The sequence below is a fragment of the Vicia villosa genome, unplaced genomic scaffold (genome assembly GCF_029867415.1).
Source record: "Vicia villosa cultivar HV-30 ecotype Madison, WI unplaced genomic scaffold, Vvil1.0 ctg.001733F_1_1, whole genome shotgun sequence".
Classification (NCBI taxonomy): Eukaryota; Viridiplantae; Streptophyta; class Magnoliopsida; order Fabales; family Fabaceae; genus Vicia; species Vicia villosa.
Window position 1 is genome coordinate 12,257 of NW_026705712.1, and position 24,850 is coordinate 37,106.

Below are 24,850 nucleotides of genomic sequence, written 5' to 3' on the forward strand. Positions count from 1 at the left end.
GGGTGATCAATTCTTCTTGAGGCCTGACACGGCCGTGTCAGGTGACACGGTCAGACCGTGTCCGCCTCTGCCCATATGTTTTTTCCTTGCTTTTTGCTTCTTTCTTCACATCTTTTGGCCACGCGATCTTCCATCAATCTGAAGCTAACCTGAAACCATTACCAAACGAGATCAAAAGCACCTAATTGACAATGAAAACGACATAAAAACACATTGCTCATAGAATAACTAGAATTAGATGAATTAAAGAAAAACACTTAAAAACAACCACAAAGTGTTACCAAGTATGGCGATCTTATGCCGAATGTATGACGAAATTAAGTAGAAATGGTGACCGATCACCATGGAAGGTCGTGACTCTATTGATTTAGACGTTGTTGGTTTGTGCCTAGTGCCTGGTATCAAGATCCCTGCTAAGTTCAAAGTCCCCAACTTCGAGAAGTACAAGGGTACCACATGTCCGATAGCTCATGTCAAGGCATTTTGCAACAAAATGGCTCCTTATGCTGAGAATGACAAACTGTTAATGTATTTCTTTCAGGATAGTCTCAGTGGCACATCTCTTGAGTGGTATAATCGACTCGAAAGAACTGATGTCCGAACTTGGAAAGAACTAGCAGAAGCCTTTGTCAAGCGTTACAAGCACAACAATAACATGGCTCCAACCAGAATGCAACTCCAAGCTTTGACTCAGAAAACTGACGAATCGTTCAGAGAATATGCCCGAAGATGGAGAGAATTAGCTGCTAGAGTTCAACCTCCACTCTTAGAGAAAGAGCTCATGGATATGTTCAAGGATGTGATGGAAAGTCCGTACTACCAATGTTTGGCTGTATGTAAAGCCTCTGATTTTGCAGAACTAGTTCGCGTCGGAGAACGAATGGAGCATGGTATTAAGAATGGTAATGTCCAAGTTGTTGATACTCCTTCTGAATTCCCTAAGCAAATGGATGAAGAAACCCATGCAGTTTCTAAGTATGAAGAGGAATCTCCTGATTATCCTCCTGATCATATCTCTTGTCATAAAGTTGCTTTTGTTCAGGATGACCCACAAATCTGTGTTACAACTCTCAGTCAGCCTCCCACTCAGTTTGTTCAACAGAAGCTTATCCCAAAGGATCAATCAGGTCAGTATGTGCCACAAAGGCGGAATTATCAACAGAATCGTCACCCACAAGGCAAACAGAGACACAAAGGGCCTAAGAGAGTGTATGATCCCATTCCTATGACTCGTGATAAGTTGTTCTCTCACTTGATCAATCTTTCCTTGGTAGAACCAAAGCAGGTGAAGCCTGTTTCTTTCCCGTATCCTGAGGGATTTGACCCTAATGTTAGTTGTGGCTACCATGCTGGGGCACCTGGGCATTCGATTGAAGATTGTCAGCCATTCAAAGACAAGGTTCAAGACCTGATTGATTCTATGGCTATCACTTTCACACCTGAGGGCCAAAATTGAAGTTCTCCTTTGACTCAGTGGATCTTCTGAAGCAATAAGTCCATACGGATCAAGTCTCCTCAACAATGGCATTCATTTAGTTCTTTAATGCATTTTCAGTTGTAGTCTTTCTTTGTTTGTTTAAGCATTGCTAGCATGTAAAAATTTGTTAATATCTGAATGAAAATCAAAATACATTGTTTATGTTTGTCTTGAAGTAATCCATTCATTTTCACTAAAAAAAAGAAATAAGGGTTTTGGTATTATGATACCAACTTTTACGAATCGCTTGCTTAGGCAACGAGCGGAGGGAGAATGATGATGATATAAAAATGCAAAATCCATAATTGTGTGTTTTTGAATAAAATCCTACTAATGATGTACAAGCATTGTTTCAAATCCCTAAACACCGGAGATATAAGGGAGATAGACCCTCGTTAACCCTTTGATCCTTGAAGGAGGAGTTTCTTTTTGATAAAAAAACCTTTATCTTAACCCTGGGACAGGGTAGTGTTCATTTAACTTGATCAAGTGTTCAAAACTCACAAATGGTATGCATCTAAGGATATAACAATGGTTATCCTTCAAAAGGGTTGAGGAATGTCAAAATTGTAATGGTTATCCTTCACCTATAAGGAGATCAAAAGATAACGATACCACAATGGCAATCCTTCACCAATCATGGAATGAGGCAGTCACAATCACTTCCAAGGAATCAAAAACAATGTGAGGTCACACGACTTGTTCAAAAGAAAAGCGCAAAAAAAAAAGAAAGAAAAAAGGATGAAAGAAAAATATAGCAATAAAAGAAAAATGATGGTGAAGATAAAGCAAGAACAAAGTCGTGTGATAATGAATCAAAAGAATAAAAGGTGAGCGATTGCCATGTCCAAAAAACCTCATTGATTCCTCAACCATTTCAAAATTCCTTGTGAGAGATGAGCACTCATGTCGGGTTAATTGAACTTAGGACTGGAGAACATCACGAAGGGGTGGGCACCAAATAATTTTGAGCCTAAAAATCCTTTGTTTCTGAAAACCATGAACCAGGCCAAGTTACAACTCTTAAAAGTCCTAATTGAAGTAGGGTTTATTTCGAAAACGCACTCCGAAGAGATAGTGTTTAGCTGACTCCCAATGAAGCATAACACATATTTATGTTGGTATCGTATGCTCGCCTTATTTTTCATTCATAAGAGGTGGCCACTTCATTTCATAAAAAAAAAAAGAGTTTGTTTAAACTTCAAGATAAGCATAAACTTTGTATTAGAATTGTCATTCTTAGAATTAACATTCTTTGCAAAAAAAAAAGCACATTTGCTTAAACATCAAGGAAGTTTACATGATAAGAATCCATGAAAATCTTGATCGTGTCAAAGTAAGAGGACTTGAGAGTTCCGTAGAGTAAAAGGAAATCATATCAGAAACCGATGTCAAGGGGCATGTTGCCTGAAGACTTCATTGAGCATAATCAGTTGATACCTTCTTTGATTTACTATCCTTAAAAAGAAGTTTGAATACTCTGTTGAGTAGATGCATTTTGATCAAGTGTCCTGAGGGGAAGTCCGAAAGCTCCATTGAGCATGATGAATTTGCTTTCACAGTTTGTTTGACTTAAAAAGAAGTAGAATTCGAGGATTCTAGAAAGATGTGCATAATCAGGGGCAATCAAGTCGAGGTTTGACCTCTCAAAATCAATTAATCTGGGTCAATCACGACGAGGAATCTCTCATGAAATTCAGTCAATCTGGGGCAGTTACGTCGAGATTCGACAAATATCTTCAAGGACCCGCTGATCAGGAAGAACCATTTCAAATGCTTGAATGTACTGGAATAAATTATCTCAAGTAAGCGTGGTGTAAGGATCCTTTCGAGGCAAATACCTTCGTAAGTCGGGCAGCCTGGAGCATAACCTTTTGGTTTGTATTGAAGAATCGTCATTCACCTGTAAAGTGCGGTTGAACATCACAAAGTTGAGAAGTATCATAATGCTCTTCCCCAGCAAGGTTCCATTCCTCAAGCATAGGAGTTTGTTTCTCCTAGAAAAATCACTCCCCGAGTATAGGAGTTTATTTCTCTTGAGAGTTTGTTCCATTCCCCAATCATAGGAGTTTATTTCTCCTAGGAGTTGTTCCGACTCTCCCAACCGTGGTTCCTTATCTGGATTTCTAATCCCCACCATGGTGAAAAGAGGGAATCTCCCCAAGTTGAAAATCTTCCAAATAATGGCACATGGTGAGAATTCAGAAGTATTCTTCAAGTCAAATAAGAAGTATGTCTTTCAAGTTAAAGTCCAATGTTTATTGGCACCCCCACAGAGTTTTTAACACTAAGGGGATTCTCCCTGGTGTTTACCTCTCCCGAGGTCAGAGATGAAATTAGATTGAAAGGATAATGGAATATTCCCTGAAAGGGCCCCAATGATTTTGCTTCTCTATCACACTAATGCCTTTATTTGGCACTTTGCATATAGTTTCATTGCATAAAACATGGCATCCTCAAACGCGTAGCATTTCCATGAAAATGGAGCATTACGCTAAAGAAAAAATTCAAACATGCATCAATGCATAAGCCGGTTTGTGCGTGCTCCAAAAGCACAAGGTAATATATTCCCAGAAGAAGTCTCACATTCTCTCTCCAGGGTGGATTGAATACGATGTCTTTCTCCATCAAGATCGTTGTCTCTGTGGTTATTTCCCGTTTGTCAAGTTCAATCGTTTGGATGATCCATACTTAGTGTGTGGCAATTCGAACAATTGTCACTCTTGTAGAGTTACACCCCGCCTTTCGGCCTGTGGGATCCATGTAGTTCTTATGTTTCGCGAGCATCAGTGGTTCCTTGCAAACCCAGTGTTTAATAACATCCCCAAAAGAGCCTAGCCACGGATGGTCCTCTTCGGTCAAGTCCAATGATTATTGGCATCCTTTTCAAGTCCCATGGTTATGGGCATTCTTCGGTCAGGTCTAATGTTGATTAGTCCTCCCCGTTCAAGTCCGGTGGTTATCGGCATATCCCTTTCTGATCCAGTGAGTTTTCCAACCCTCGTGTTGTGAATCCTTTGCTTTTCGACCCTCGAGTCGTCAGTTTTTCAACCCTCGTGTTGAGAATCCTTTGCTTTTCGACCCTCGAGTCGTTAGTTTTTCAACCCTCGTGTTGAGAATCCTTTGCTTTTCGACCCTCGAGTCGTCAATTTTTCAACCCTCGTGTTGAGAATCCTTTTCTTTCCGACCCTCGAGTCGTCAGTTTTTCAACCCTCGTGTTGAGAATCCTTTGCTTTCCGACCCTCGAGTCGTCAGTTTTTCAACCCCCGTGTTGTGAATCCCGACCGTCGAGTCGTTAGTTCCCGACTTACGAGTCATAAGTGTCCCAACCCTCGAGTTGTGGAAGTTTGTCATATACTCCCCAAAAAGTGTCATGGCAAACCATTCTCTTGCACTTGCCTGTCGCAAATAGGTGTCACCAATTCTTCTCTTTCCTTCGAGGAAATCCTACAGGAATACCATATTGTTACCTGCCGAAGCTTGTTAAATGGTGGCAGCAAAAAAAATCTATTTATTCTCCGTAGTGCAAATTTTCTGGTTCTTTAGTATTTAATCTTCTTTTACCTCGAATGTTCGAAAGGCTAACGCCAATCTCACCTTCAGATTCAAGACGATTAAATAGGGGCAGCTGTTGCACCCCAAAATTTGCCCAATTATTTATGCCCAATTGGTTTCCATATCACACTCATTGTGCACCTTTCATTTAGATCATAATTCAATACATGCAATCATATCATTGTTACTACTCAAAAATTGATAAGAAAGGAGCCTATATTAAAGGAAACTCTTGGTTAAAAGAAAAAGATCTCAAGTTTCATTGGATTGCAATATCTCCACCCAGTTCTCCCTGAAACTAGGGTCTCACAGTCATCCAGTTCAAGGCTTTGATTTGAAGATGCGAGCTTGGAAGTCATTCGGTTTCCAAAATTAAGTTTTTGACCAAAGTCAATTCAGTTGACTTTTTGATCGATACTTGTGCGCAAGAATTGAGATAGGTTCTGAGGTGTCGTGGGGCCCATCATGTGTTATTCAATTGGTTTCATTGGTTGTTCAGTGGTTAAGGTCAAAACCGAGTGTAATTGGGCAAGAAATTCACCGCGGGCATAAAGTCAACTGTTGACTCTTCGAGAATCGGGTCAAAATTGGTGTTGCCACATACAAGTTCGATATTTGATGAAAATTGATTGAGATTCTCCATAATAAAAAAGAAAAAAAGATCAATAATGAAGGTGTGTTCAAAGATGACTTTCATAATACTCAAGGTTCATTTTAATATGAGTTCAACACCAAAATTCTTTGTTCTCTTGACATTGGTATTAAAGTTGGATCAAAGGATGCATCATCATGAAGGATTTGTCTTGACATGAAGGGTACTACATAAGTATTTGTTCCATAAAGAATAGTGGTACGCATATTTGTTTTTTTTATGCAGCGAGGAAACAAAGTGTGGTATGTCATGCGCATGATATCATGCATATTGCCCAAGAAGTATAAGCAAAAACTCATTACCATGCAAATTTAAAAGCACTTACTACAAAAGCCATGCAAATAAAGGAAGAAAGTTAGAGGAAAAGCTGCTACGAAAAACAAAAACGCTATACACTTGTTACCATTCTGATGACACAACAACATCATCCTCTCTCTAGCGGACCCAACTTTTCCCTTGACTCTCATGTGCTTCACAATAATCTTCTCTCCCCATAAAGATGGAGGCTCAGTTTTCTCTCTCCACGCGGGTTGCATCAGCAACACAGCCACACCATAACTCAAGGGAACCATATATAAACCAAAAAACCTCCATTTTTCAGATCCTCTCTCATTCTCATTCTTCAAAAACCACTCTCTCATTCTCATTCTTCAAAAAACCACTCTCTCATTCTCTCTTCACTCTCTCTTGTTCTCTCATCATCTTCCCATAACCATTTTCTAACCACCATAACAACCTCCCTCAACAAACTTCTCCGAGCAACAACCACCGCCACCATAACCTCCATGATCAAAGCATCAAGCTCCTCTTCCACCAACCATCTCTCTACTGCTACCGCACCACCATCATCATCGTCATGGCTTCATCATTACTTGTCTGAAGAAAACTTCATCTCCTTGGAGCTATAAGAACCTTGAGTTTATTTCTCAAGGTTTAGAGTCAAGAATCTGAATTTGTCATCTTTATCTTCGGGATTCGCTCGGCAAGAAGATCATAGAATTCTCCTCGGTTTTGATCCAAAGACCTTTCAAGTAAGTATTCGAATTCCCTCGCATTAGAAGCATGTATAGGCCTGGTACTCCCGTCATCAGGGATTGGGTTAGGACAATTAGAACCACCATGTTTGCAAGTGTTTGTTGCATTTGTATGAGATCTATGAATCCATTGTTCTCCATAATAATTATCGTTCGAATGCTTGAATCACATTTTGAATCCTATGATCGATTGTGAGTATATTGATATGCTTAGAGTTGTTTTTAAAGAAAGTTTTGGTAGTTAGGGTTTTGCAAAATGCTTTCGGTTAGGATGTTAGAGAAAGACTCAGGAAAATCTGAATATGGATTCGTGATCGGGATGAAATTTGGAGTAGAAAGGTGTCATCTTTTTAGGTTTCTGGGAAATTTACTTGTCGCCGCCGTGAGTGAAGCCGAGGAAGACGACCGGAGAAAGCATCTCTGGCGTCTGAGAGTCCATAATATTTCCCTCCATCCGCGCTTACGTGGCGCGTTATAATTGGCTCGTATTTCCAACTCTTCGGCTTTTTGTCTTATTATCATCATTAAAATGAGGTGGCGCGTTGTGATAGGATAGGACTCTTGTTTTGTCCTTTAGTCACTTAAAATAAGTTTGTCCAATTGATACAGGTTCATGTCACGTAGCATTTTCCTAATAAACCATAGTCTGAATATTAATGCACATGCTGGATAAAAATGAAATGAAAAATGAGAAATGTGAATAGATAGAAAAGAGCTTGGGCCATGTTCCATCTCACATTGGGCTTAGGCCATTTTGTTTTCCACCCCCTTTTGATATAGGCCCAGGCGCAATAATTTCAGTTCAGTCTCTTTTACTACTACACCCCATCCTTAGGCAGATTTAGTATTTTGTTTCAAATTGTTTCCTCTTCAACTTTTGCTTGTTAAATCTGTTTTGGTTCAAATAAAAAATCAATAAAAATATGTTTTAGATTGAATTTTGTGTTTAGAAAATTTTCATAATTTTTATGGATTTTTGTGACTTGATTTACTATTTTTGATAGGTCATTTTGTTGAATATGTTCATAATGTTTCATGTTTTGATAGGTTTTTGCAAAATAATTTGTTTAACTGCCTTAGGGATAGAATCTAATTACCAATTTTTGTGTAGTTTAAGTAGACTAATACATGATATTGTGTGTAAAAAATAAAAGTCCAATTCCGTGTTTTGGTTAGGTTTTCATTAGGTTTTCCATACTCGATTAATGTGCGTTTCTAAACGGATAATCATATGAATTTGACCTATAATTTTCTTTTCATTTTTGCAATTGACTTAGATATTTTTTGTATATATGATTAGAGTTGTTCAAGAGCTTTAAGACCTGGAGTTGAATTTTTAAATCGTTTCTTCTTATTTTACTTGAATTTTCCTTTCTTACATGTAAATAACTTGCTTTTGGTTAACGATTGTATCAAAACTTGTGCAAATGACCTATAATTTTGTATGAGACTTCTTGACTTGATTCCATGGTTGTTTAAACATCTATTAGGTTCTGTTCACTACTGACTTCCATCATTTTATTACATTTTTCTAACTTCATTCACCATTTGAACTTACTAACTAGTTTTGACCTAGTTTTGTCTAGTTTTTGTTAGAACTTTGCGTTGCTTCAAGCTAATTGACTAACAAGGATTGGTATAAGGTCTTAGACCTATAAATGAATTAATATGCTACTGACCTCAAGCTTAGTTCATGTGTTCATTTGTTCTTTTTTTTTGTTTTGATTAATTGATATAGGTTTGCTAATTGTTAAGTAACGATTCATGCGATACTTTGGTAACTTCTTGTGAATATTTTTGTGTGTTGCCATGATGCTTTTATGTTTGATTTAGGACACTAATTTCCTTGGTTTGCTACTGCCCTAGGGCTTTCTTCCCTCTCTCTCATGATTTGCCTCTTCTTTCACACTTTGATTGTTGTTAGTTTAAGAGGCGACGATTGTTTGTTCTTCCTCCACCTTTTGTGGATTGTTTTCTCTTGGGATTCATTGTGTGTAGTCTCTCTTAGGAGTATACTTTGTTAGGGACTTCTTTAAGTCACCTACCTTGCTTGTTGCTTTTCTTATCTCTTACCATATGCTTGCCATGTTCCCTTAGGGTGGTGACTTCAATCTTCATTAAGATGAGTCATATAGAACAACTTAGGTTGTAGTCTATGCATGATAACATAGGTAGAGATCTCTTATCCTTGACCTTAGGGCCATTTGTATGTTAGCATTAAGTTAGAAATGTATGTTCCCCTTTTGCATAACAAACAAAAATCCATAAAACACCATAAAACATTAATAAAGGTTGAAAGTTAATAAAAAGGAATGGAAGCTCTCGTCCCTCTTGTTTAAGGGGATCACTTGAGTGGAGATTCCTAAACTTAAAAAACACAAACCAAGAGTTGATTGAGTTTTCCTTGTTTAAGGGTCACTCGAAACGCTCGACATACTTTTGTTTAGCTTTTAAGAGAATGTTACTTCCACTCCAATCCCAGCGTGAGTCTCCAAAGGTCGAGCGGCGGAGTGTGATGTAATTGTTCAATAAAAAATACCAACAAACAATAAAAAACATAGAAAATCTTGAGCAGAACTACGGCGCTCTGATTCTTCTTAAGAGGATACGTAGGCGTAGAGGCGACTCTAGCGAGCACAATAATTATTAAAAAACTTTAGGTTTAATCATGCATTGCATTAGTGATAGATACACCCTTTGGATAGAAACAAACATAGGTGGATACCATCGAGTACGATGGGCGTGAGGGGTGCTAGCACCTTCCCCTTGCGTAACCGACTCCCGTACCCTGTTCTCTGGTCGAAAGACCTTGTTCTTATTCTGAGTTAGGTTTCCTGATATTCCTTTCCCTTGATGGGATAAATATATTAGTGGCGACTCTGATTCCATTTTTCGCGGTAGCGACAACAACCTTATTTAGTAAGTCAAAGTTTATGTGAGCAAGGCGTCTATGCCAAAGCCATGAGTCTTCGCCTAAGGCAATAAGACACTTGGCATTTGACTTAGATACTTCGTCCAAATTTAGCATATAAATGTTGTTGACCCTTGTGCCATTAAACACAATATCTCTTTTCTTAATATGTTCGATTGTGCAACCAGAATTTGTGAATGTGACTTTAAAATCTTTGTCGCACAATTGACTAATACTTAAGAGATTATGTTTAAGACCTTCTAATAGTAATACATCAGATATGGTTGTGGTAGATGGGTTACATACACTTCCTTTACCAAGTATAGCTTCCCGATTGTTGTCTCCGTAGGTGACATACCCCTTTTTCTTAGCATGAAACTCAACAAAAAGTGATATGTCTCCCGTCATGTGTCTTGAACATCCGCTATCAAGGAACCACACCCTTTCGGCAATGTCAAGACACTTTTCACGTTTCTTTTTCTTGTGTTGATGAGCCATAAGACATAAATTTGCATATTCTTCTTTATCGCTTGATGAGTCTTCACTTAAGGACTCACTTTCCCATGTTATGTAAGCTCTTCTAGGTTTGTTGTGATTTTTGCTTTGATTCTTGTCTTTATCCTTCTTGAGATATGGACAATCCAATTTGTAATGACCAACTTTGCCGCAATTGAAGCAAGGACCTTTGAATTTTCCTTTATTGTTATCATCTTGTTTGGACTTGTTGAATTGCTTCCTATAGTTGATCAAACTTTTGTCAGAATGTTTTGCTTCATTTTTCCTTATGTACTTGTTGTATCTTCGGACAAACAGTCCCATTTCCTCATCATTCGAGTCTTCCTCATCACTTGTGTCACTATCCTCTTGCTCTTGTTTTGAGGCCTTGGAGCTTGAAGCCTTTAGAGCTATTGACTTCTTCTCTACCTCTTTCTCCATGTTCTTATCTTTATTTACCTTTTTCTCATGCATATCAAGGCATTTAAGGTGTTGCTCATGTTCTTCAAGTTTACCGAAGAGTGTGGTGATGTCTAAGGTATTTAGATCATTTGCTTCTTTTATAGTTGTAACCTTAGGTTGCCATTCCTTGTTCAAACATCTTAAAACTTTGTTAGTAGCAGTTGCATTGGAAGCAGGTCTATCAAGAGAATTTAAACGATTTATAAGATGTACAAATCTCTTTTGCATATTTTTGATGGATTCACCACTTTCCATATGAAAGAGTTCAAACTCTTGAGTTAAAGTGTTGATTCTAGCTAGTTTGACATCATCTGTGCCCTCATGTGCAACTTGTAATGTGTCCCACATAGCCTTAGCAGACTTACAATGGGAAACACGATAGTATTCATCAACTCCTAGAGCTGAGATCAGAATATTTCTCACTTTCCAATCGTATCCATATTTCTTTTCATCTTCAGCATTCCAACTTGTTTCTGGTTTAGGAATAACAGCGCCAGCCTCATTGGTCATAGTAATTTCAAAAGGACCATTGACGATGGCTGTCCAAATGTTCCTATCAATGGAGTTGATATGAACACACATACAATCCTTCTAATAGCCATAGTTTTCACCGTTGAAAACTGGAGCTCTATTGTGAGCCCCTTTAGGTTCGGAAGCCATTTGTCAGATAAGTGTTTTTGAAGCAAGGAATAAACCAGAGCTCTTGATGCCACTTGCTAGACGCTTGGCTTACGTATCTAGAGGGGGTGAATAGATACTTTAGAGTTTATTGCGGTTTTCTTAAAAAATTAGGCGAAAGCGTTTAGGAATCAACTTGCGTCTACTCTGAACCGCTACCGGAAGGATTACATATGCTTTAAACACACAAACTGATTATAATATGAAGATGAAAATACTTTCAGAGAATCAACAAATTATGATACGAGAAATTGTTTAAATGTTTAACTTGAATAAGCTTGTTTCCAATGAATTTGATTGATGAAAGTAAGCAATAGGAAATGATCTATACTATGCAGTATGGATAATTTCCAAAGTGAGCAATATATCAAACACGTGGTGTATAATAACCAAATTGAGTTATGGATCAAGGGCACGCACGATCCTGAAGGTGCTCAGAAGTGGCAGAAGGAGATCGAGAGAATCTTCAGAGTCATTGATTGTGCTGAAGACCTGAAGGTGAGGTATGTTACTCACATGTTGTCGGAAGAAGCTGATGACTGGTGCGTCACTACCAGAGCTGAACTGAATGCTGATGGTGTAGCTATCTCTTGGGCTATATTCAGGAGAGAATTTCTGAGGAAGTATTTTCCTGAAGATGTTAGAGGAAGAAAGGAGATAGAATTCCTGGAGCTGAAACAGGGTAACATGACGGTGCCAGAGTATGCTTCCAAGTTTGCTGAGCTGACAAAGTTCTATGTTCACTACAACAATGACGAAGCTGGTGAATTCTCGAAGTGCATCAAGTTCGAGAATGGTCTTCGAGATGAGATTAAGCAGGGTATCAGGTATCATAGGATTCACAGATTTGTTGATCTGGTGGATTGTAGTAGAATCTTCAAAGAGGATAACCTTAAGCTGAAGTCATCTCACTCTCTCAAGTTGGTTGATGTAACGCCCCGTAATTTCATGAATTAATTTAATCAAGTTAAATTAATTATTCAGAAATTATTTAATTATTCAGTAATTAAAATTGGATTTTTGGAAGAATTACGGGAATTATTGTTTTTGGGCCATGACGTAGTTAGTAACAAGGGAGGTGCCAATGGAGAGGCCTTACTAACTAATTATCCTATTTTTTTTTTATAAAATAGTGAAATGATGAAAATAAAGGAAATTGGGAAAAGAGAAGGTTAGAGGGAAAAGGGACAGAAGTCTGAGAACTGAAGAGTACGTGAAAGAGAAAAGAGCCAAAGGAGAAGAAGACCTTCGAAGATTCGACTCTGAGGTAAGGGGTGATTACTCTAATTATGTAGTATTATGATTTTGATGATGATAGGATTGAATTAAGGGATTAGAATCTCTATTTGGGATGTTAGGTTTTGTGAAATACCAACACTGACATGTATGATTTGATGAATTGACTGCAATTGATGATGTAGTATTGTTACATGGTGTTGTGGTATGTTGTTTGTGCATTAGAATCATGTATTTGGAGTATTTTGATGTTATCGATGATCAATTTCGTAATGGTATGAGTTGGTATGTGTTTGGAATGCATAAAAGTCTTAAAAATCATGTTTTTCAGCTACTGGGTTCGTGGGAACCGGTTCCCATGTGGGAGGAACCGGGTTCCACTGTGTTAGAACGTTAAAAATGGCATTTTTGGGTCCAGGAACCGGTTCCCATGTGGGACGAACCGGGTTCCAGTACAAATTCCAGCAGCACGTTTTGAAAATTGTTCTAACTTTAAAAGCTTCTAATTTTCAAACCGTAAGTCTGTTTTATACGCCGTTTTGGATGTTGTTCCTTAAATTGAATGCTCTACCATATGAAATAAAGAAAACAACAATAACTTGATTTTATTTTGACAAATATCATTTTCTTCAAATGTGGTTTATTCTTGTTTTGCATAGTTGATGAGGTGCAATGAATTGTTGATTGTATAATTGAATATGTGCAATAATGTGTGTTGTTATAATGTGATTGCTTCTGCTTGTTATGCAATGGATGTTGTTCGTGGTAAATATGGTTATCATGTGTTTTGATGAATGATGATGCAGATGGATGTTATTCATGGTAAATGTTGTATCATGTGTTTTGATGAATGATGATGCAGATGGATGTTATTCATGGTAAATGTTGTATCATGCGTTTTGATGGATGATGGTGATTGATTTGTTTTGAATGATGCTTGTACATGTACATACTTGTTGTGACGTTATTGGTAAGATGTGATAAAGCGATGTTAATCATCGGATTGATGATGATATAAGTATGTGACATGTGTGCATTCATTCATAAATCATTTGCATTGGAAGGCTGATTCCCATTGTGCGGAGATTAGCAGGCAGTCATCGTGTGCCCATGTGGGGTGTGAGCGATGAGGCAGTAGTCGTGTGCCCATATGGGGTGTGAGCGACTAAAGGGCAGTATCAAAGAGAGAAGTCCTGTGAATGTGATTCACGAATTTTGGTACCACATGCATAAGAGTCTGCATGGTCTTTGTATAAATTGTGACATGTCAGGATGAAATCCGATGTTATGATTGTGTTGGGTTATTGGTGCATACTATTGATTTGTGCTTGTGATTGGTATGAATCGGTTAATCTGAATATGCTAAGTAGGGTGGATAATTGCTTATGAAATTCTATATCTGATGATTTATAATGCTATTTAATTATGATGTAGTCTCACCCTTACTTTGATGATTTCAGATTGAAGTAGAGGCCTAAGCGATCGGTGAGGATGACTCGTAGAGTTTATCCGGTTATGTGGAGTCGTGTCGGTCATGCTCTGATCTTGTAACACTGGGGGTCGATAGTCTTAGAGTTACTCGATATACGTTGTTGCCATTCTTGGTTATGGAATTATGTATTGTTGATTTGTTTGGATATGTTTCTTAACGTTGTTAAAATGAGTTTCCGCTGTGCAAGACACATGTTTGATATTTGGTTTAATTCTAATAAAGCATGACACCCGACGTGGAGTTCTATTTATTTTATTAATTGTAACATCCTTGTTGTATAATTACTCTGATCTTTATTATAATTTCCGCGGGGGTTTAGAAGGGTATTACAATAGTGGTATCAGAGCAGGTCGGTCCGTCCGGCCAATTGTCGAGTCAGTTGAGTTGCACGACAGTTGAATATTGTCGGCGTATTATCCCTTGGTACGCGACATGTGAGTGAATTACTGTCGGTACTTGGTTGTTTGTTGCGCAAGTTAGTTTGAAACAAGTGGGGGAGAAGTTTGGCTTCTCGGTTATGTTTCAGTTGTAAGACGATTGATTCAGTAGGCTGTTATTGGCAATCGCGCAAGCGTTGTTGAAGTTGTTGTTTTCCGAATCGAAGGTGACTTGAAATTAGGACTTGACTAGTAGTTAAGTTGGAACATCTGGAAGGAAAATGATTAGAGGTGATTGATGATTATTTGTAGGAGAGGGAAATTAAGAAGTTGTAATGTATCAACTCTGCTGATGGGCTGCGAAGTTGTCAGTTGAGTAGCCGTGCATCTCGGAAGAGGCTCAGCTGCAAGTTTGCAAAGAGGATTGCTGTCGTAATGTTTCAGAAATCGCACTTCGGCAATGGGATGTGTTGCTCAAGTTATAAGAATGTTTGGAAGTGAAGAGATATGATGAGGGGCTGTTTGGAATATGATCGAGTTGAAGAGAATGAGTTTTGGAGTGAAATTTTCGTAAGCAAAACGCAGGAAAATTGCTGAATAGCTGCAGAACTTCGAAAATTCATAACTGGAGTTCTGGACATCCGATTTGAGTTTCGTTTGAAGCGTCAGAAAGCTAAAGAGATAAAATTTGTTATAAAAATGGTTGCAGCAGCTGTAACATATTTAGTTGTGACAGGATGATGTTGGAAAGAGGTGAAGTTGCGGTTACGCGTGCTCTTAGAACTAAACTTGTTTGTTGGTACTGCACGGGATATCAGTGTCAGAATTGAACGGATTGAAGGAATGATTAAAAGGTTTGTTGAGAAGCAATTTTAGGAATTAAGTGTACCATTTGAGGAGTTTTGGAAATATCATCTATGGTGTCGCTGCATGGCGTCAGTGTTGCAATTTCGGACAACGATTGGAAAATTCATATCTTGAGATCCGAGTGTCTGATTTAAGTGCCGTTTGGGGCATTGCGAAGCTGAATTAATAACCATGATATATGTTGTTATTTGATATTTTAAACTTTTTTGAAATGTGTTCCCCCTTATAAAAATAGAGATGTGAGGATTCTGGGTTGCTGGGAACCGGTTCCCAGATAGGGACAACCCGGTTCCCCATAGTAAAAATCAGAGACGAGTTGTGGGAAGCAGCCAGGAACCGGTTCCTGTGTGGGAGGAACCGGGTTCTACTGTGTGTTTTTGGAGGATTGTTTTACTTTAAAAACCCATAACTTTTGATCCTATGAGGAGATATTCTGAAGTCGGTTAGGGAAGTGTGAAACTTGTTGAATAGGAATGCCTACTACCACGATTGTTTGAAACAAAATTGAGTAGAATATGTTATTGAGGAATAAGTTAATGAGATGTTCGGTAATAAAGATGATTTGAGTACCGATGGATTTTAGTGAGGAGTGAATTAGTAGAAAAGGTGAAATAAGTTTTAGTACGGTTGAAGTCGTATTTATGATGCCAAAGCAACGACATGTATCGAAGAAGAATTGTAGAGTATTTCTTACACCTATTGGTGTGAGGAAGAATTGTTGAGATTCCGAGTGGAATGATACTTGGACGCAAAAGATGTCATGGGATTTAGAGTGAAACCACGAGTTATGAATGTTATCGCTGTCTTTTGCTAGATGAGGATTTTGATTCAGAACGAGATAAATAGAAAGTACGAGTATATTAGTGATTATGAAGTTGGAAGTACTTAACAGATGTGTGATGCTAAGTGACCATGAAGCAGATTATGTAAAATGTTTGGATGTTGGTATCTCACTGACAAGATCCAATGAGAGGGAAGTGTGCGAGTTGTAAAGACTCAGAGTGAACTATTGGACTATGACGATGTTAATGAGTTGAGTGCAGACTCGGAAAAGGACACTATTATGTAGTAATGACGGTTTATGCTTAAATATGGTTATCGGCTAGCTATTGACAAATTGAGGACTTGATCACCCTTAATCTCTTGTTGATAGTAGACGGAATCATATAGATAGGATGAGCTTGTTTGTTACCTTAATGGTTTAGGATATGATGGATACTAAGCCGTGAGAATAATCACTCACCATATTGTGTGAATTTATGAAGAAGTGAATATGAAAGAGTGCAACATATTGGACGGTGAGTTAAGACGGGTAATCAGAGTCGCGCAGCGAAAGTGTGATGCGGAGTAGTGTGCGAGTACTACTCGTGGGCAGTGAGGAATTAATATGTCGGGAGCCTACATAGAGAACATGAATTGATCTATATGATAGATTTAGAATCTAGTGGATGCAAGGATGTCGTGCTAGAGAATTAGAACTCTTTTGAATAATTGCCGAGATGATGAGTATGTTATTGTGGATGTACTTAGTTAACGAGTATGTATTCAGCGAAGTTAAGGCGATGAGTGTATACTATATGATGCTATAGTAATTTTGTACTGTTGTAAGGTATTATTGTAGATTTCCAGATATAATGAGGAATTATACTCTATGAAGAACGAAGTTGATTTAATTCTTAGAGAAGAGCGAGACTCGGTTTGAGCTATTTTGTAAGCAATGGTATATTAAGGCTGATGAGTGTGATTATAATTACTTGTGTGTACTCGTTCTGATGGTTAGAATGTTTAAATAGAGGAAGTAAATCAGGACTTTGTTTTTGAGTGCGAGTAAGTGTTGCTAAATGGTAGATTAGTACCATGTATGATAAAGAAGGATTCTTGAACGAATGAGTAAAGAGAGTCGGAATTGGGTAAAACTGAGAAATCTAATTGGTAATGACGATTGTAATGAGTAATCAAAATAGTGCAGCAAAAGCGGAATATAACGTGTTGGATAATTGCTGGTATGACTTGAGAGGAGTCAGATAGTTGAAATTCAATGGTATAGGAATGTTATTATTGAGTTTCTGGAAGGAAGCAGTTGGTGAAGAGTGTAAGTATTATTTCATCGCTCATATGGAAAGGTGTGTCTAAGGTTGGTACGTTTAGTAGATGGAATGCCTTACTGCAGTGTTGATCGGGGTGGTCATACCATGGTTGTGTACTTATATTATTCAGTGAGTGGGCGTATTGTATGGGTTGTACCTCAATGTTCTATCGTTGTTAACCTTTTGGAGATATAGCGAGTGGTATACTTTTAAATGGTCAAATGTGACGTAAAAGCTGAGATGGAATGCATGAGGTATGCTTATGTTGGTTATGTCAGATGAATTTTGAGACTCGACTAAGAAGGTGTTAACGGGGAACGGGAGAGTCAGATGAAGGACTCTTATCCGGAACTTTTCACTTGGAGTATGTTTTCGAGGACGAAAACTCTTTTAGTGGGGGAGAGTTGTAACACCCCGTAATTTCATGAATTAATTTAATCAAGTTAAATTAATTATTCGGAAATTATTTAATTATTCAGTAATTAAAATTGGATTTTTGGAAGAATTACGGGAATTATTGTTATTGGGCCATGATGTAGTTAGTAAAAAGGGAGGTGCCAATGGAGAGGCCTTACTAACTAATTATCCTATTTTTTTTTATAAAATAGTGAAATGATGAAAATAAAGGAAATTGGGAAAAGAGAAGGTTAGAGGGAAAAGGGACAGAAGTCTGAGAACTGAAGAGTACGTGAAAGAGAGAAGAGCCAAAGGAGAAGAAGACCTTCGAAGATTCGACTCTGAGGTAAGGGGTGATTACTCTAATTATGTAGTATTATGATTTTGAAGATGATAGGATTGAATTAAGGGATTAGAATCTCTATTTGGGATGTTAGGTTTTGTGAAATACCAACACTGACATGTATGATTTGATGAATTGACTGCAATTGATGATGTAGTATTGTTACATGGTGTTGTGGTATGTTGTTTGTGCATTAGAATCATGTATTTGGAGTATTTTGATGTTATCGATGATCAATTTCGTAATGGTATGAGTTGGTATGTGTTTGGGATGCATAAAAGTCTTAAAAATCATGTTTTTCAGCTACTGGTCGTGGGAACCGGTTCCCATGTGGGAGGAACCGGGTTCCACTGTGTTAGAACGTTAAAAATGGCATTTTTGGGTCCAGGAACCGGTTCCCATGTGGGACGAACCGGGTTCCAGTACAAATTCCAGCAGCACGTTTTGAAAACTGTTCTAACTTTAAAAGCTTCTAATTTTCAAACCGTAAGTCCGTTTTATACGCCATTTTGGACGTTGTTCCTTAAATTGGATGCTCTACCATATGAAATAAAGAAAACAACAATAACTTGATTTTATTTTGACAAATATCATTTTCTTCAAATGTGGTTTATTCTTGTTTTGCATAGTTGATGAGGTGCAATGAATTGTTGATTGTATAATTGAATATGTGCAATGATGTGTGTTGTTATAATGTGATTGCTTCTGCTTGTTATGCAATGGATGTTGTTCGTGGTAAATATGGTTATCATGTGTTTTGATGAATGATGATGCAGATGGATGTTATTCATGGTAAATGTTGTATCATGTGTTTTGATGAATGATGATGCAGATGGATGTTATTCATGGTAAATGTTGTATCATGCGTTTTGATGGATGATGATGATTGATTTGTTTTGAATGATGCTTGTACATGTTGTCATACCCCAATTTTTGACCTAAGATACCACCTCATATCATTTGCACATGCATCATTTGCATCTCTAACAAATTGCATAGCTTGTGTTTGCTACTTGTGACTCAGCAGGATTTAATCAGGAAATCACTCATCAGTACAAGCAACAATCAACTAGGGTTTTGTTCTCCCTTCATCTCAAAAGAACTATCTTCATCAACAATCAACATTTGGTCCTCAGAGATTCATTTCAACAAACTCAACAGCTTTGAATCGACTGAATTAGGGTTTTGACTGAAGACAGCATACTCTTGACTTTTGCTCAGGGTTTGAACTAATGACTTGGGACATGACCTCAAGGCCCCAAGTACATCATTTTGACCTAATCCATTGGCTCGGAACATCTCTATACAAAGATTGATCAGACAAATCCTCAGATTAGGGTTTTGAACTATCAGGGACTAAAATCAGGGATCACATTTGGGAAACCCTAAAAATCCCCAGGAAGTCAATCAAAGGTTTCAATCATCCTCAAATAATCCCTATGACAATATACAATGGAAATTGTATCTCAATTCAAGATCCACAGGCATCAATTTCATCAGGTCGACAATTAGGGTTTTTTGACCTGATTCACTGAACAACTGACTTTTTAATCAGAACATGGTGCCATAATTTAAACCATGGCTCAAGGTCCTCAAAAACTCAATATGATCCATTCATTCACTCATTCTTTGCAAGATAAATTCATGTTCAGGGATGTTCTCAAATAAAGTGCGCCATTTCCATTTGTGTGATTTAAGAGTTTTGATTGGAATCTATTTCAAGATTTTGGCCTATGGATTCATCATGGTGAAGAAAATTGTTTCTTATGGATTATTTGAAAGATGATACAAGTTTGAAACAATTCATGAAAATTGCAAGAAATATCTTTTAGTCCATTTGTTGAAAGATTATTTTTAAACCATAAATTCAAGAATTAAAAGTTCATTGGTGCAAGAACATTCTTCACATTACTTCAAGGACTTTTCTTTCAAGAATATCCAACATTCATGGTTCATACAAATTTATCCAAGATTCTAAAGGAAATTCAAGTGGAGTGTCTTTACATGAACAAATTCCAATTTTCAAATGAATTACAAAGGAACTTTATCTAAAGTTCAAGAATTACAAAATTCTATTCATTTTCAAGAATACAAGTTCATACAATTTTAAAGTTGGAATGAATTGGAAATTACAAGAAAAAAGAGAAAAACTACAAAGACATTCTTGAAGACTTTCTTCAATCTTCAAATCTCCATTCTTGGAATTCAAGTTTCTTCATTCTTTCTTCAAAGAATACTCATGTCACATGAAAAAAAAAAAGAAACAAAAAGGGGTGAGATTAGCAAAAAGTCCAATAAAAGAAATAATTCAAAAAGAAGAGATAATTCAAGACAAAAAGGAATCAAAGAGAGATTTTTCTTCCACTTGCATGATTCATATCATAAGAAATATCTTTGCATAATGACATGGAGAATATTCTTATTCTTATTCTTATTTTCTCAATGATTACAATCTTGCCAATCAAGTTAATTTTTATGCCAAACACATCCTAAGCTTTTCCTATAAATAGAGGTGTTCTCTTCATTGCAAATCACAAAAAGCAACCTTAACTACTTGCTTTTTTCACTCCTCCCTTTTCTCTCACAATTTTCAAAGTTTCTTAGTTCTATAGTTTGAAAAGGAGTGAGAAGTAGTTCATACCTTAGTGGAGAGTTCCAACTTGAAGTCCATCTTCAAGTCTCCCTAATATCCAAAAAAAGGTTTTGTTGCATCATCTTCATCGAAAAAGAGCCTACAACAACAATTTAAAGTTGTTAAAATTAACAATTTCAAAATTTGTTAATAGCAAAAAAATTCAAAGTTGTTCCTCAATAACACCACCCGAAATTTCCAAAAGAAAGAAAGGAGGGTCGAAATCATACCTCCAAACTTCAGTGGCAGCCCCACATCACCTGCAAATTTCAACACCGACGCTGCAAGCTGTTCAGCACCACAGCAAATTCGCAAAGCAAAAATTCAGAATCACAACTCAGTTGCAATAACAACAAACTTGCAGCAACTTTCAGAAGCAGAGTAAACAAGAACTTACCTCGAATTCAAAATCCGGCGAACATCTCCTCGCCGAAGGTAAGTATACTTCGCACCTCACACTCAATATTACTCTTTAATCATTGCTACAACAAATATTTCTTTCTTGTACATCATCTGGAAAAAACGAAAAAACAGAGAACATATGTTGTTATTGCTATGTCATAAAAAACCTATTGGTACCAGTAAAACGAAATTGAAGAATAAACCTCGATTTTGTCTTCAAACAACAAAACCAATGGTTGCTGTCATTAACTGTGAAAGCGTTTCCGAGTGAGTGAAGAGCGGTTTTTTTTTCTGTAAAAAAAGAAAAGAGCTGAGTTGCTTTCGTTGTTTCTCTCACCAAACACAAAGAAAAATTCGAAACAGAGGATACGGAATTTTAACCGAAACACACCTGGGTTTTACTTCGGTTTGTAAAATCTAGTAACGGCTTAAGTTGCTCTCATCGATGTGAGCTTCCATAGTCACCGTGAAATTTCCACGGAGAAGTTGATGTTGTTGTTCACCGCGAGTGAAAGCGAGGGAGAGAGACCATGAACCGAGTGAGAAATTGTTGTTTCTATACTGTCAATTAACGAAATTAAGAGAAACATACATGGGTTTTTCTTCTGATTCTCCTTCCATGGCCGCCGAGAGAAACTAAGTGAGAGCCATCAGTTGTTGTTGTTTCAACCGCGAGAGAGAAAGATTGCTTGGTTGTTGATTATCTCGCGAGCAAAACGAGAGAGTGAGAGCAATTGAGAGAGAGGCTGTAGGGATAGAAGAGAGCCGAGGAAGAAGATGAGCTTGTTGTTTGTTGGTTCTGTATTTTTTTCCAGAAAGAAGAAAATTCGTGTAAAACAAGCTAAGAGAAATTGAAAGAGGCGTGTTCCTCTTTTGTTGTCTAGGGTTTTCTTCTAACCCATTTAGAGACTAAGCAAAGGCGGATCCGGGTCACTCTGACCCGACCCGGTCCGGCCCTTTTTTTTCATTCAGCTTTCAGTTTGGGCCTGCACCTCCAAAACGAATTTTAGCACATCCCTGACCCATCTTCTTTTTTCTCTTATTCCTATTTTAATTTTCTCCTAGTTTCTTTTATTTTCATAGAGAAAAGATTAAATGTTTTTATATAGGATTTTAATTTTTCTTTTCTAATCCTTATTAAAAAAAATCCCAAAAAATATATTAGATGCATATTTAAGTTTATGTTTTCTAATTATTTATCTTTTCATGAAAAAAACACAAAAATATCTTCTCTTAGATTAATTTCTTTTGAATTTGATATTATCATATAACCTTTGTGCAAGCTTCATTTTGATTACTATTGCACATTATTTGGAATATTCTCACTTCATCCAAAGACTTAGAGATTATTTCTCTATTGTCTTTTGGATTTGTCTGTTTTGTTTGGTCTTCCATTTGCTGTAGAATTCCATAAACAATTACTGGATGATCATGGAATGCTGTAAGCTGTGAGCTTATCCGACGTTCTTTTCTGCTGGTGAGGATGCTTAATATCTGTTGAGATCCTAATTTATTCCAAGCACATCACTTGAGGATCACGGTAACACCTCAAACTCAGAAATCCATTTTCTCATTCTTCGAGGTAAGCCTAAAACTCAATCAACTGTTTTCACAACAGTAATCAATTCACTTTCAAATCACCCATTGTTTTTCAAAACAGTGGGGCCTCTCGAATATTAGAGAGTATAAGACCCACTCTTTTTTTTTTCCTTTTACAGTTTTTCTTTGTACAGAAAACTTTTTTTCAAAACAATACTTTTCAAACTGTTTTTAAAACAATAAATCTCACATCTTTTTTTTCAAAACCATCCACCCTGTTTTATGAAAATAAAACAGGGGCCTCTCAAATATTAGAGAGTGTAAGTCCCACTCCTTTTTCTTTTGTACAGTTTTTCTTCAAACAGAAAACTCTTTCAAAACAAACTTTCAAACAGTTTTTCAAACGACGCGTCTGTAAATAAAAACAATCAACCATGTTTTGTAAATAAAACACGGGCCTCCACGTAGGTATAAGTCCCAAGCCCTTTTGTACATACCCATTCCTGTACATGAAATTAGGTATTTCATTGTACACACACCGTTTTGTACATATCTCGATCAACTTGATATTGAACTTTGAATAACAATAAAAAATGAAGGTTTTCTTTAAATCTTCCCAAAAAATACCATGGGCCTCCATGTAGGTATAAGTCCCAAGCCCTTTGTAGATACCAGTTTACATAGCTTTGAATAAACTCAAGTGGGTCTCTCCCCGAGTATGAGTCCCGAGCTCCCGTGTATACAAATGGATCATGCTTACAGGTATATTTCCTTCATAAACTCCATTATATACACACACTGTGTCATATATATAATTATTCATAACTTGTTCATGTTTGTTCATGTTTGTTCATACTTGTTCATGTTTGTTCATATGTGTGATATGTGTGCTTGTTCAACTTAGTACAACACTAGGTTCCCCATAGCCTCCTATTGGGCTTCGTGCAAAGAATCTCCACTAGTTTAGGTTAGGACATAGAGTATGGTTTCTCGGTGAAATCGCTCTAAGAGCTCAGACCAACTATACCATGCCTCCCCTTGGGATTTGTACAAACGAGTGACCCTCCCATAGCCTCCTCTTGGGCTTACAATGCAAGGACCCTGGATTGTCCCTCCCATAGCCTCCTCTTGGGCTTACAATGCAAGGACCCTCGGATAGCCTCCTCTTGGGCTTCGTACAAGGACCCACGGGCTTCTTATAAGCATCCCCAATATCCAAATCAAAAAACCCTAGGAGATTAGACATTTATCATCTCTATGATAGGAGTATCTCTTCTATATCATCACAAACAATTAATCAATCAAACTTTTTTGCCACAAGGCTGGCTAATCAATCAAACTTTTTTGCCACAAGGCTGGCTAATCAATCAAACAGTTTTGCCACCATACTGGCTGATTAATCAAAGTTTTTGTCACAAGGCTGACTTCATTGAAACTTTTGCCACGAGGCTGGCTGATTAATCAAAACTTTTTGTCACAAGGCTGACTTCATTGAAAGTTTTTGCCACAAGGCTGGTTAAACAACAAAAACATCTTTATCATTCTAAGCACCCTAAGTGGCATGGCCCCGGGCTTATAATGAAAAGATTTTCAAACAAAATCAAACAGATGTATGTGATGATATAGATTAGATACATCGAACATTTAGATGACATTTGTCTCTTATCCTTTGCTTCCACTAGCATAAGTGGGAACTACGATTGCTCTGACTTTCTCAACATCCCTTTGAGAATACGTAGGCACAAGGTCGATCCTTGGCGAGCAAAATAAAACACAAAAACCATTCAAACCTTAGCACCCGTAGACCCCGAGCTACAGATGCTCTGATTCCCTCTAGGGGATATGTATGCAGAGGATCGCGATGATCTTTGCGAGCATAATCAAACAAACACCTTAGGTCCCACCTATTTCACAACAGAACCTCTCAATAACATGGAATGAAAAAAAGCAAAGAAACCTATAGAGTACTATAGATACGTTGGGTGCTAATACCTTCCCTTCGTATAACCAACCCTCTTACCCAAGATCTCTCCCCCCACTTTTAAGGTTATTGCAACTTTTTTCCTTTTCCTCCTTTGGAAATAATAAAAAGTTTGGTCCGTACAAAAGAAAAATCATTTTTTGAGCACTCGAGCCCAAAGAAGGCATCAGGTGTCTCATCCCGAAAAAGGACAAACGATTTTTCCCCGCGACAGAAAAATGGCGACTTCACTGG